The 12,592-nt window shown below is 40.1% G+C and overlaps 1 protein-coding gene across 5 annotated transcripts in view; it reads right to left on the reverse strand.

Annotated features, from left to right (window-relative positions):
• LOC132823845 (protein prune homolog 2-like) overlaps positions 1-12,592 on the reverse strand; it is a 134,675-nt gene that overhangs the window by 103,254 nt on the left and 18,829 nt on the right. The window contains exon 1 of one of the 5 annotated variants that reach the window (XM_060837944.1): positions 10,363-10,426. The exons of the other annotated variants lie outside the window; for them this stretch is intronic. The gene's annotated coding sequence lies outside the window, so the exon portion shown is untranslated. Of the gene's footprint in view, positions 1-10,362; positions 10,427-12,592 lie in introns of those variants that run through there. 5 annotated transcript variants of the gene reach the window in all.

The raw sequence follows: 12,592 nt of genomic DNA on the forward strand, positions 1-12,592 counted from the left end.
TCCAGAAATTAGATAACAAGAATCCAGAGAAAGTATATTCCTGTTCGTCTGAAAGGAAAGGCTGGTAGGTGTAGGGAATGTAATATTAGATGAGATTACTTACAATGCTGGATGATAAAGAAATTGAGGGTTTGGTTAAAAAAAAGAAGGAAGCATATGTAAGGTATAGACAGGATAGATCGAGTGAATCCTTAGAAAAGTATAAAGGCAGTAAGAGTATACTTAAGAGGGAAATCAGGGAGGCAAAAAGGGAACATGAGATAGCTTTGACAAATAGAATTAAGGAGAATCCAAAGCGTTTTTATAAATATGTTAAAGACAAAAGGGTAACTAGGGAGGAAATAGGGCCCCTCAAAGATCAGCAAAGCAGCCTTTGTATGATGCCACAGAAAATGGGGGAGATACTAAATGAGTATTTTGTAACAATATTTACTGTGGAAAAGGATATGAAGATATAGACTGTAGGGAAATAGATGGTGACATCTTGCAAAATGTCCAAATTACAGAGGAGGAAGTGCTGGATGTCTTGAAACGCATAAAAGTGGATAAATCCTCAGGACCTGATCAGGTGTGTCCTAGAACGTTGTGGGAAGCTAGAGAAGTGATTGCTGGGCCTCTTGCTGAGATATTTGTATCATCGATAGTCACTAGTGCCTGAAGATTGGAAGTTGGCAAATGTGGCGCCACTGTTTAAGAAGGGTGGTAAGGACAAGTCAGGGAACTACAGACCAGTGAGCCTGACCATGGTGGGAGGCAAGTTGTTGGAGGGAATCCTGAGGGACAGGATGTACATGTATTCGGAAAGGCAAGGACTGATTAGAGATAGGAGAAAGTGAGGACTGCAGACGCTGGAGATCAGAGCTGAAAAATATGTTGCTGGAAAAGCGCGAGGGAGGAAGAGAGCTTCTTCAAGAAAGGCATCCTTGCAAGGGGATTCGCAGTAGGTTAAAATCAACTAGGAGAAAGTGAGGACTGCTGATTAGGGATAGTCAACATGACTTTGTGCGTGGGAAATCATGTCTCACAAACTTTATTGAGCTTTTGAGGCAGTAACAAAGAGGATTGATGAGGGCAGAGTGGTAGATGTGATCTAAATGGATTTCAGTAAAGCGTTTGACAAGGTTCCCCATGGGAGGTTGATTAGCAAGGTTAGATCTCATGGAATACAGGGAGAACTTAGCCATTTGGATACAGAACTGGCTCAAAGGTAGAAGACAGAGGGTGGCGGTGGAGGGTAGTTTTTTAGACTGGAGGCCTGTGAGCAGTGGAGTGCCACAAGGTTCGGTGCTGGGTTCTCTACCTTTTATCATTTACATAAATGATTTGGATGCGAGGGGCATGGATAGGGTAAGTAGACAAAGTCTTTTCCCTGGGGGTGGGGAGTCCAGAACTAGAGGGCATAGGTTGAGAGTGAGAGGGTAAAGATATAAAAGAGACCTAAGGGGCAACTTTTTCATACAGAGGGTGGTACATGTATGGAATGAGCTGCCAGAGGAAGTGGTGGAAGCTGGTACAATTGCAATATTTAAGAGGCATTTGGATGGGTATATGAATAGGATGGGTTTGGAGGGATATGGGCCGGGTGCTGGCAGGTGGGAGTAGATTGAGTTGAGATATCTGGTCGGCATGGATGGGTTTGACCGAAGAGTCTGTTTCCATGCTGTACTTTTCTATAACTCTATGACTCTTCTTCTATTTACTTACCTTCAGCCAAATATGCATCCCTTGTTTGTAATTACATCAGTACTCGTTTTTTCCCCAAGAGTTGAATTCTCCTATTGTCTTCAAATGCACTTTGGTACAATTTTTAAAAAGAAAATGCACTAAGCTGATTCACTAAGCTGCACCTGATAGACTGGAACAATCAATATGTAACAATGTTCTTCAGTCTTAGTTTTCTCACTTGAAATGTAAAAAGAAATTCATTCCAGCCTCATTGCTATTCTATTGTGCATTGTACGGCGAAAAGATTCAACATGTGGACTCTCAGTAAGTAGCTATCGCTGAGCTAACTTCCCACCCTCTTCAACAGTGAAGGCAGCAGAGAAGGCAGAATAACAAAATGCTCAGCTCTTGCAATGCTCAGCTGTTACAATTCTCTTTGTAAATGGACAGCTCTATAATGTAAAAATAGTGATGATCTCTTTCCTAACTTCTTTTAATATGCCTGCGTGTAATCTATCTGGTCCAAAGATGATAATTCATCATAAATTTGATTGGTTTGCCAGTGATATCTCCCTTTCCATTTATAATGTCTTCGCATCTTTTTTGATTACTTCTCGCCAACCTGCAGAGGGATTTTCTGACTTTCCATCTCACCTCCATGACCATTGACACCTCTTCTCATTCAGCTGAGTCTTCAGAGGTCATCAGTGAAAATCCTGACATCTGCCCTTACAATGGACTAAAGGTTATTGATGAAACAACTGAAGATGGTTGGGCCTAGGACACTGCCCTGAAGAACTAGGGCTCTTGTGGCTTAGTGATGGTGTGCCTACCTCTGAATGAGGAGGCTGGGTGTGTAATTATCTCTCTAAACAGATTGTTAAGAAAACATCTACCCTGAGGACCTCCTACAGAGATGTCCTGGAACTGTGACAAAACACAAGTTGACCACCAACAACCCCAATCCCATTCTTATGTGCTAACTATGACCCCAACCAATAGACGGTTTTATGTCTGAATCCTGTTATCTCTAGGAAGGAGAAGAAAAGGATTTAGCATTGCCTACAAAGATAAAGTGAAAAGCAGAGAATAGTGGTGGTGTGTGTTCTACAGACTAGAGGGAAGTACGAGTTTCTTTTAGACATTCTCTCTCATATATATTGATCGCCTGGCCTAGTGTGGTGTTAGGAGAGGTAGTGAAGAGTAGAATAGCAAGTTTGCAGCTGATTCAAAATGGGAAATAGTGAAAACAATGAAAATGATATTAGCAAACATTGGGAGAGTGGACATAAATTTGTGAAATGTACAAACATGTTGAAAATTAAATATATATGGAGGTGTGTGACTTTTTGAAGACTGAGAAGATCTAATGTAATTAAAATGGGGATGCAGGAAGACAGATCTGGGTGTTGACAATCCAAACCTTTAAATATGGCCAGACAAATTGATAAAGATTGTTAAAAATTATGAGGCATGTGACTTTGTTAATGGAGTCAGATTGCACAAAACCAAGAAACTTATATTATATTTATATAAGTAACTGGCAAAATTTCATGTAATGTACCGCATCTTATTCTGGGCACCATCCTTTGGGAAAACTGCCAAGGCCTAGCAGAAAGTTTACAGGAGATTTACTGGAGTTATACCAGCATTGAGAAACTTCAGTTATTAGGAAGGGCAGGGAGCGCTAGAGAAACTGGAACGGATTTCCTTGGAGCAGGAAAAATTAAGAGATATTCAAAATTGTAATGGGTTATCATAATTTCTTCAGAGATTCATGTAGCATTGAAGGTAGCCATTTTGTCCATTGCATCCCAGTGCCAAGCTGAGCTACCCACATAATGCCATGCTTTGTCCATGGCCCTGCAAATTTCTCTTTTTTGTGTCTATATTCAATTCCCTTTGGAAGGATAGTGCTTCTGCCATCTTTTCAGGTATTAAGAGTGGGATTTTCTGTTTTTGAGACTATGCATGGGCTATTTATAAAGAAACATCTCTAAAATCATGGTGACAGATATTTGAAAACCAAATGTAAGTTCAAAAAGGACAACAGCTTTGAATTTAGACATTGAGCATTCCCAGTTTCTGGTAATACAGAAGACAGACTAATTCCTTTCACAAACTATCTTCTAGCTAGAAAAACTTGTTTTCTTTTTAAATCAGTGCAAGTGCAAACACAAGAAAGTTGAAAATTTATCGACCTACGCTAAGGTACAAAATACTTTATTTCTCGGTCTCTTGCCTTTAAAAGTGAACTGATAACTGTTAACATTTTTAAAAACAAAAATAGCAGTCTTAAGTAAACTGTAGCTAATACACACTTAAAAGCAGATTTCTACACAAACGTGGCTTACCAATGGCAAAGATTAGCTGGTTTTGCAATTTTCCCTGTTCAATTCAGTGCCAGAGTAGAGGAATCTCTCGAGAAACCACCATTCCTTATTTGCTACAAATGCCACCTAATGTTTCATACTTGCAACTACATGCCTGGGGATCTTTGAAAGACACGGATGCAGTTCTACAGAACAACTTCCTCACAAAGGAATAAGAACAAGAAAGGGAGAGGAGCAAAGAAAAATAAAGAGAGAGAGAGACACACAGAACAGGGAAAAGGTAGATTGAACAGAGATGGTTGTAGAGGCTGGCATCCATGAACAGCCCAAGAGAACCTGTCATCAGTGCTGCAAAAGAATGAATGATCCACTGCTCTCCACTCGTGTACATACTGCTGTCTACTCAATGTTTTGTGCACCCAGGAATGTAAGCTAGAATTTTAATAGTGCTACTACAGAGAACTGATACACAGCAAACTGGGTGCCAAATATGATGCCTCGTGTGAAATCAATGTCCATCATATCATTACATCTACCGACGTAGTACCACTGACACCAAAGTGATACTGCCTCTCACACATCTATCAGGAAAGTTACTATGACACTTAGTAGCCCCTGAACCATCAGAACCTTTCATTACATCAGAAGCACACACCTGATAGCTTTTCCCCGAAAGGCCTACATGGAGACAAGGAGAGGTTCACAAAAGATCGCCTTTTGAGTTCAATTGCACTGACATGCTCCTGTTAGCTTTGCTGACATCAGCCAGTGTGACTGCCTCACTTGGGTTGGCTTGATGGCCTGGTTAAGCTTCACCCCTAACATTAAGCTTTCAACAACTAACCAGACTGCATATGACCGAGTCTTTGTGAGCTAATCAACATGGAGACACTTCTCTCCAGCAACGTAAACATTCACACAAAAATGCCTTGGTTAGGAAAGAGATAAATAATTGTTATAGTTTATATACACCAGAGATTGAAAGACAGTCTAACGCTTAAACACACATATATATATTTAATCAGATTTGTTAACACACAGTTCCCATTTTTGTCAAACAAAATTGCACTCCTGAAAGTGATTCCAGCATTCTGGGGTTTAATGAGTACTTATGACATGCTAATGAATGCAAATAAGTTCCAAACAATGGAGATTAGGAAAGCCAAACTGTCTGAAAGGTTCTGAGAACTTAATATCACAACATGAACCTGCCATCGGGAAAACAAGGGCAGAATATTTCCAGACATGGGCAATGGCAATTCAGTCAGAAAAATGAATTTTTTGACATGAAGATTTGATCAGAGAAAACAAAATCATATGAGTGAGCAGCAAGAGGTCTATTAACGTGCATTGACATCTCATTATTATCTATTCTTATTTTTTTAATACACATTGTTCTGCTATAACGCGTGTTTCATAAACGTGAATGTGATTGGGGACAGTTTCTACAGCATAAACTTTTAAAATGCAATTACATCACCAACACTTTAAGCTATGTTTCTAATGCACAATTTTTATATAATGCATGGTTGCACAATAACACAACCATCACGTTATAGAAGAACTACTTGTGGGCAATCTTTTGTTCTCCCATGGGGAAACTAGACAGTGATAGTCGGAGCAGGTGCTTGCTGGTTCCAGGTCGCTGCTTGCTCCTTGGGGTCTCTATCTTGGCAAGCATTCCCTGGTGTTGCAGGGCACGCTCATGGGCAGCAATCACCCAAGAATGTTGGCATCCAACACTACCAGCATCAACACATCAACATAGTATTTCTTCGACTCATTTAAAATATAGTTCACCACTTAAATACTGCACTTTGGAGTGCACCATTGCAATGTTGCAGCTGGGCTAGTTTGCATGCAATGACAGGCACCATCTCATGCATCAGAGCAGGTGCACCTCACATCTTTCAGCTTGCTTTCTTAGCATTCACACATGCTTACACACACCCACCCCCATCACCCTGTCCTTTGCACCTACTTGGATGCCCACGGTATCTCTGCTTGTTTTCCTATTTTGCACATTACCACCTCATTCAAAATTTACAAGTTCACAGTATTTCTGCCTTGTTTTCCCTCTTAATGCTGATACAGAGCCAGGCAGTTGTTGCGTTTGCCAGCAATGGTCAGTCAAGGAGGGGGAAATGTTGCCATATTGTACCATGCTACATCAATGTCACACCTGCAGGACCCTCCAGCTTTTTATGACAAACACACCGAATGCACTTTAACCAAACGGTCACCTTTCGAAGGCTAAGTGGAGTATTCACAATCAATACGGGCCAATGACAGTCAGTGGGTACTGGCACAACATGACAAGGGCATTTTCCAATCTCAATTCCAAGGGCTTGAACATGATAATTCAGGCAGTGAGCGCAGTCAGTCCTGCAGATTCAATGTCACCAGTCCTGGAAGGAATGGCAAGTCAGTCAAGGAACTGTATAGTGATCAGGCAAGAGTCTGGTCACTCAGAAGTCAGAGTTGTCTTTCCAAGATGATTAAGTGGGTGCACTAAGGCCCATGTTGAGCTCTGCTCATTGAAAACCAAGAGGATTATCAAGAGTCAGTGCTGTGGTACAAATGTTGAGGAATGGAGAGAGGCAAATGTAATTCCTCTCTTCAAGAAAGGAAATAAGGAAATCCCGACAATTACAAACCAGTAAGTCTCACGTCTGTCGTCTGCAAGGTGTTAGAAAGGATTCTGAGGGATAGGATTTCTGACTATCTGGAAGAGCATGGCTTGATTAAATGCAGTCAGCATGGCTTTGCGAGGGGCAGGCCATGCCTCACAAATCTTATTGAGTTCTTTGAGGATGTTACTAGACAAGTTGATGAGGGTCAAGCGGTGGATGTGGTGCATATGGACTTCAGCAAGGCATTTGATCAGGTTCCCCATGGTAGGCTCATTCAGAAGGTCAGGAGGAATGGGATACAGGGAAATTTAGCTGTCTGGATACAGAATTGGCTGGTCAACAGAAGACAGCGAGTGGTAGTGGAAGGAAAGTATTCTGCCTGGAAGTCAGTGGTGAGTGGTGTTCCACAGGGTTCTGTTCTTGGGCCTCTACTCTTTGTAATTTTTATTAATGACTTGGATGAGGAGATTGAGGGACGGATTAGCAAGTTTGAGGTGTTGTTGACAGTAAAGAGGGCTGTTGTACGCTGCAACGTGACATTGACAGGATGCAGAGATGGGCTGAGAGGTGGCAGATGGAGTTCAACCTGGATAAATGCGAAGTGATGCATTTTGGAAGGTTGAACTTGCAAGTTGAGTATAGGATTAAAGACAGGATTCTTGGCAGTGTGGAGGAACAGAGGGATCTTGGTACAGCAGGTACATAGATCCCTTAAAGTTGCCACCCAAGTGGACAGGATTGTTAAGAAAGCATATGGTGATTTGGCTTTCATTAACAGGGGGATTGAGTTTAAGAGCTGTGAGATCTTGTTGCAGCTCTATAAAACTTTGGTTAGACCGCACTTGGAATACTGTGTCCAGTTCTGGCCGCCCTATTATAGGAAAGATGTAGATGCTTTGGAGAGGGTTCAGAGGAGGTTTACCAGGATGTTGCTTGGAATGGAGGGCTTATCTTACAAAGAGAGGTCGACTGAGCTCGGATATTTTTCACTGGAAAAAAGGAAGAGAGGGGACCTAATTGAGGTGTACAAGATAATGAGAGGCATAGATAGAGTTAATAGCCAGAGACTATTTCCCAGGGCAGAAATTGTTAACACGAGGGGTCATAGTTTTAAGTTGTTTGGCGGAAAGTATAGAGGGGATGTCAGAGGCGGGTTCTTTACACTGAGAGTTGAAAGAGCATGGAATGTGTTGCCAGCAACAGTTGTGGAAGCGACGTCATTGGGGATATTTAAGAGACTGCTGGACATGCATATGGTCACAGAAATTTGAGGGTTCGTACATTAGGTTTACCTTACATGAGGATCAATGGTCAGCTCAAAATCGTGGGCTGAAAGGCCTGTTCTGTGCTGTACTGTTCTATGTTCTAAGTCAATTTTGGCAATTGGAAAGGATATGCTGAAATTGTGTGCATTATAACTCTCACCTTGTCATTGATGGTTGGTTTCACTTGTAAAAGCAGTTAAGTAGCTTCTATAGAAAGGTCTGTGCCAAAACCTTGGCCCACTCATCCTTTCTATTTCTGCTCAGATTTACTGTGTTTCTCCAGGATTTGTTTCATATTAGTTATGCAAATAACCAGCCCAAGGAATATTCCTCACTCTTCACTTGGTGAACGCAGACAATGGAGGGTGAAAATCCATTTAGTTCTGGAATCTCTGCAAACTTATCTCATAAGTTCAAAGTAGTAATGATAAACGGTAGGTCAATGGTTCGATCACAGTCAGTAAGAGTACTGCATAATTTTGTGTTTCTCAGTTAAAGAAAGGACAGAAAGAAATCACAGTGAATAGATAGCATGGATTCAACTAATGATGGAATGAATAGTGATGAAAAGCCATAGGAGTGAGAACAAAATCTCAGACTGGAGCACAAATGGTTAAGAGGAAATTAACTAGAACAAAAGATACAGACTGCACTAGATAGTCAATATTAAAGCCTCCAGTTGAGATGTCAACAAGAGATTTATTTATTCAGACACTCACTTAAATTTGAAACTTCATTGATAAAAATATCAAAAATTTAAAAAATGGAGGTAATCTATTCATATAATTCTACTTTATTTTAACCTTCAAAAAAAATCTTTCAAATATTGCCTTCTATGTTTTTACATTCTTTAAAAACAAATAATGGTGCTGAAGAAACATTGGTAGCTGAACTACAGAAGGTTACCTCTTTGAAATGCTGAAAATCATTAAATGGACATTGTATTAATTTGGTTTCCATACTCGAGGATGTTGACATCCTAGATTCAGTTCCCCAAGCACTTAAAATTTCAGAGGAATAAATAAAAGATTTGCCTAATATGTATATTAGTCACAAATACTCTATTCAATGCTTTTGTGTAAAAACCAGGGAAATGAGGGAAGGAACGTAATGAGACTAAAAAGTTTTAAATTTAACTGGATATTGTCAAAATTTGACTGTTGATCCTTTGAGGTGATATGATTTGGGAGAAACATTCCTTCGACATGATTAAGAAAGGCCCGGAGAAAGACTAGGCTTGATAGTTATTTCATGTTTTCTTGTCTTTTTGAATAAAGGCAAAATGTTGCCCAGATTAATGCCTTTTAGGGGAAGTTGGAGAAAACAGAAATATCCTTCCAACAGCAAATTTTAAAAACTACAAAAAGTAAGCTCAGAAAACAATACTAAAGCTGAAAATCATTGACATACTTTCATCAGCCTCATTTTTATATGTTGCTTTCTCACCTTTCCAATGAAGGAATTTTAGCTGTTTGTCACATTACTTGCTGCAGCTGTGGAATGAGTTCCAATTATGAATGAAAAGTAGTAACATAACTGCCAACATACGTTGAAGTTTTGAACAATAAGGTCAAAAACTGATTTAGGACGACAGCAAATTTAGCCTCATCAAAAAATTACATTTATGATTTTGGTAATCTTTATTGCTGGCCTGATATTTCATTCTCAGTAATTCTCTGACTGTTAAAATATTTGCCATTGTAAACAGCCAATGAACTACAAAATTTGATGTACAAACATGTGCTGAGTTTGTTCACTTAAGCCTTGCTTACTTAATGTTTTTTTGTACTTTTTTCAACACAATTAATATTTGCACTAATTTAAACCTCACTAGAATAAATGAATTTTAATTAACTTTCTTTTTCTGGTATTTGTCCAAATATAATTTAATATAACCATAAATTGAATATGCAGAGCTCTCTTTTCAAACAAGCCATGGGCACTGCACAGTTTACAACTGTCTCACTCTGGGAGAATGCATCTTTACTTTCTCACAGTCAAAATTGAAATTAGTACAAACAGTATCTCTCAATTTACAGCAGAAAGCCTCTCTCTCAATTATTAATTCTTTTTTTCAGAAAGTAATGGGTGTGAGACATGAAAAATAATGCCATAATATTATGCACTTGAATGTATACCGGTTGAGGCTGTGGCAGACTATAAGCACATAAGGCAAGCAATTTCACTCTAAACCTAAAGAGGTGAGATTTTCCCCTTCCTGGAACTACTGAGGAATCCACCACTGACTGATTACTGCCTTCCTGGCAGGTGGAAAAAGTGACTGCTTTCAGACAGGGAACCCAGAGCGACTTGGCTGCCGGAATGGGATGGGAATGCAAGGGTAACATTTGCCCCAGTACTAAGGATGGAGGGCAGCTGCTGAAAGCCACCCCACTGCCTTTGTCTCTGACATCTACCTGCTTCCTGTGATCAGTACACCCCTAAAAATAAGACAGCCATGCTCACCAATGCAGCTCTTTCCTGCTGTGCAGCCTGGGCCTCCAGCAACATTCTTTATTCAGTTCCTGCCAGCCTCAGTGTGGGCAGGACTTCAGGGGCAGCTCCTGATTGATGATAGGCTTGTCGGTCAGCACATAAGGACCTAATTGGTGCCTAAGCTGACAAGCTTTCTAGTTGGTGTAGGTGGGGAGTTAACCACCCCGGAGGCCAACTACCCCAATGTGCACTTCACAGCACACTAAATACTGGCCAAGGTGTTTAACTCTTAATGCCTTAATTTTCCAATTTTGTTGCAATGAAACAGGGAACCCGTTAGTAATAAAATACTTTTTGTATATTTCTTAGCATGACTTTTGTTTCAAGGTTGTCCAATCGACAAGCCACAGTTTATGAATCTTGACATCTGCTAGCAAATAGCTCCCTCTAGTGACAGTGCAAGATATTTATTTGCAATGTGGTTTATAACAGATAGTATATTCATAGAAGTTATTCATTATTTTCTTGCAAGCCATAATCGAGAGTAATGCCAATATTAAATTACTTTTGCCATTAGTGACAATGTTAAGAATAGTCTGAAGCAGGTGTTTTGTTTTACCTGCCACCCCATTCCACCTTCTTCATATTAGAGCAATCACTGAAATTTATACATTTATGCTTCAGCAATGGCCCCACCAAAAAAAAAGTTAGCTGTCTTGCCCCGAAAAGCTATAATTGTAACACTAATGTGTCTTCAGTAGTTCTTGAAATATATGGGAAGAAGAATGCCTTCTCAAAAATTTTAAAAATATTAACAAATGCTTAATGCAGGGGTTATTTCCAATTCATTAATTCATCCATTGACTTTCCAATGAGTATATATTGTTGCGTGAATTGGAATAAAATTGAAAGCACAAGGGGAGTCCATTTGACCCACAATACCCAAGCTGACTGATGAAGATCTCCCAGCTCTTAGTTCACCCTCCACGTTCGGATTGCAACACTCTCCCCGAAGCACTTGGTTTATGGGCCGTTCAACCAAGGGGCATAGGAATTTTCCATCCTGTCTAGACCCCAAATGATTGAATGTACTTCAACTAATTCTCCCCTCAGCATCCTGTGTTCTGTAGAAAACAACTCTCATCTAAACAATCATTCCTCATAATTAAAATTCTCCAGTCCTGGCAACATTTGTTAAATCTCCTGTGCACACCTTCTCATGTAAGTACTTCTTTTTTATGACATGATGATTAGAACCTTGTGCAGTCTTCCACTGTAGCATGTTTTATATGGTTCTAGTAAACTTCCCTGCTGTAATAATCTATGCTTTGTTTGAAAATGATAGGCAAACTGCATGCCTTCTTAATTACCTCATTGATCTGTGCTGCCATCTTTGGGGTTTTGTAGAAGTAAACTCCAGGGTCTCTGTTCCTCTGCACTTCTCAGTCCCTTTCTACTCACGACAGATTTGACTATGAAATAGACCTCAAGTGCATTATCTCACACTCTTTAAATGAACTCCAATAGTCACTTTCATTCAGTTGATTAGTCCATTGATAGCTTCCTGCAGTCTATCACTTTCATTATCCAATTACAAGGCCAATAATTGTATTACCTGAAAACTTCTGAATGATATCTCCAAGTCCAAAACACTAATACATAACACAAAAAGTAAAAGGACTTAGTACTGAGCCCTTGGAATTTAACTAGAAACAGTGTTTCAGTCACATGTTGACCCTTTGCTGCTTACCTCTGAGCCAACATTGGAAGCATTCACTATGAAAGATAGAACTATTCATGTTTGCAGCACAAATAAAGAATTAAAACTTGAGTCTTTGCGAGTGTGATTCTAGTGTCCCTTCGTGCTAGCCATCACAATCCAAGGAAAAAGACTCTCACTGTCCACCATATCCAACCCTCTGATTATCTTATATGTCACCTCTCAATCTTCTCTCTAATAAAACAACCTCAAGTCCCTCAGCCTTTCCTCATAAGAACTTCCCTCCATACTAGGCAATGTCCTAGTAAATCTCCTCTGAACCCTCTCCAAAGCTTCCACATCCTTCCTATAATGCGGTGATCAGGACTGTACGCAATACTCAAGTGCGGCCGCACCAGAGTTTGAACAGCTGCAGCGCGATCTCATGGTTCCGAAATTCAATCCCTCTACCAAAAACAATTAACACACCATATGCCTTCTTAATAACCCTGTCAACCTGGGGGGCAATTTTCAAGGATCTATGTGCCTGGACACTGAGGT

The sequence above is a fragment of the Hemiscyllium ocellatum genome, chromosome 2 (assembly GCF_020745735.1).
Source record: "Hemiscyllium ocellatum isolate sHemOce1 chromosome 2, sHemOce1.pat.X.cur, whole genome shotgun sequence".
NCBI lineage: Eukaryota > Metazoa > Chordata > Chondrichthyes > Orectolobiformes > Hemiscylliidae > Hemiscyllium > Hemiscyllium ocellatum.